The sequence below is a fragment of the Eucalyptus grandis genome, chromosome 4, assembly GCF_016545825.1.
Source record: "Eucalyptus grandis isolate ANBG69807.140 chromosome 4, ASM1654582v1, whole genome shotgun sequence".
Lineage (NCBI taxonomy): Eukaryota > Viridiplantae > Streptophyta > Magnoliopsida > Myrtales > Myrtaceae > Eucalyptus > Eucalyptus grandis.
This window is the reverse complement of record NC_052615.1, coordinates 13,857,017-13,859,516: the sequence shown is the minus strand read 5'-3', so window position 1 is coordinate 13,859,516 and position 2,500 is coordinate 13,857,017.

Sequence of the window (2,500 nt, the reverse complement as noted above, 5' to 3'; positions counted from 1 at the left end):
ATGACTCGAGAGTGCTTTACACATGTCCCGTCGTGACAAGGCCAACGTCCCGTGACTTTTGTGCCATCCCCGCACCGTGTGCATCGATCCTTCAATCCTCGGGACTTCCCTCACCATGCGAATCGATCGTGAAATTCTTGGATTGTTGAGGGACGAACTAGCTGCCGGGAAAATTTTTTTGTAAGTTGTTTTTTTTTCTTTTCGGTGAAAAGTAAAAAATGGCACCAAAAATTTTGGTAAGTTGTTCGTCTTTCATAAATCCAAGAATTTCACCTCCAAAATTCTAGTCGAGCCTCGTGATCGATCGTGGTAGAGGACCTTGGATCGTGCGGATCGATCCATGCCGAGGGCCTTGGCCGTGTGCCTCCACCTCGCAATCCTCGGGACTTACTTAAGTTGGATCGATCGTAGGAATCGAGGGCCTTGGCCGTGTGGATGGCTTAATCTTTGAGACAAGCATGTGACTACCGTGTGGTCGGGCACGATCGATCGTGGATCGATCTTTGGTCGAGCGTGATCGGTCATGGTCGGGGGCCTCGGCCGCGGGGATCGATCGTGGATCGACCCTTGCACCGTGCGGATCGATCGTGGGTCGATCCCCGGTCGTGCGGGATCGGTCCCTGCACCGTGTGGATCGACCTTGCATCGATCGGATCGATCCCCGCACCGTGCGGATCGATCCCGGTCGAGCGGGATCAGTCCCCTGCACCGTGTGGATCGATCCCCCCGTCGAGCGTGATCGGATCGGTCCCGCGGGATCGATCGTGGTCGAGGGCCTCGGCCGTGTGGATCGACCCTTGCACCGTGCGGATCCATCGTGGGTCGATCCCCGGTCGTGCGGGATCGGTCCCGCACCGTGCGGATCGACCTTGCATCGATCGGATCGATCCCGCACCGTGCGGATCGATCCCGGTCGAGCGGGATCAGTCCCGCACCGTGCGGATCGATCCCGATCGAGCGTGATCGGTCCCGGTCGAGGGCCCGGTCGTGTGGATCGACCCATGCACCATGCGGATCGATCATGGATCGATCCCGGTCGAGAGGGATCGATCGTGGTCGAGGGCCTCGGTCGTGTGGATCGGTCCACGCACCGCGCGGATCGATCATGGATCGATCCCGGTCGAGAGCCTCGGCCGTGCGGATCGATCCAGGATCGATCGTGGTCGAGAGCCTCGGATCGTGGTCGGTCCACGCACGCCGTGTGGATCGGTCCACGCACCGTGCGGATCGATCATGGATCGATCCCGGTCGAGCGCCTCGAGCGTGCGGATGCGTGATCATGGATCGATCATGGATCGATCGTGGTCGGGCCTCGGTCGTGTGGATCGATCCATGCACCGTGCGGATCGATCATGGATCGATCCCGGTCGAGCGGGATCGATCGTGGTCGAGGGCCCGTGTGGCCGTGTGGATCGATCCATGCACCGTGCGGATCGATCATGGATCGATCCCGGTCGAGCGGGATCGATCGTGGTCGAGGGCCTCGGTCGTGTGGATCGATCCATGCACCGTGCGGATCGATCATGGATCGATCCCGGTCGAGCGGGATCGATCGTGGCCGACCGCCTCGGCCGTGTGGATCGGTCCCGGTCGAGCGTGGGTCGATCCCCGCACCATGCGGATCGATCGTGGATCGATCCCGCTCGACCGGGATCGATCGTGGCCGACCGCCTCGGCCGTGTGGATCGATCCGATCGGTGCATGGATGATCATGGATCGGTCCCGGTCGAGCGGGGGATCGATCCCCATGCACCATGCGGATCGATCGTGGATCGATCCCGCTCGACCGGGATCGATCGGGGCCGACCGACCATGGTCCGGTTGCAACTTCACCGATCATTTCTTGTCCGATTGAATCCATTCTTCTTCCTAAATTTTGTTTGTGTCATAAAATAGCCTCCCCAATTTTTGCCCACGTTCCAAATATTTTTTTCTAATTTTCCGGATTTTCTCAATTTTTTAAATACCAAAAATAAAAAAAAATATTTTCGGTCGTCAAAATTTTTTTCTGAGTTTTCCATAATTTAGATCACATTTTTCTAAGCATCTCTGCAAAAATCTCATCAAAATTCAATTTCTACAATTTTTGGAGGGGTGGTGCCTACTCAAACATGGTGAATGTCTACTCTGGGGGCAAAAATGCTCATAAGGCTCTTTAGGGGGTAGTGGTGCTCGAGGCCACGGGCGGTTTTCGGGCGATCGTTGCGCGATGCATGAGTCATGTCACGGGCACAGAAATGAGTCAATAATGAGTCATAACAACGTTCAATGATCCCCGAAATAGGTTCCGATCGATCGAAAAGAGCCCCTAGACAAAGATGGATGCATCGCGTGGCTCCCCTCACGCAGGCATCATGGCCGAGCGCATGGGTCGTTTTCGAGCCAAGCGGCCATAGAGGATGAATCGATGACCGAGTTACTTGGGAATTGACGAATCTATGAGTCCCTTCGGTAAGACGAGATCGTGCCTCGGGCATGAATGAACGAGCCACGCGCGTAT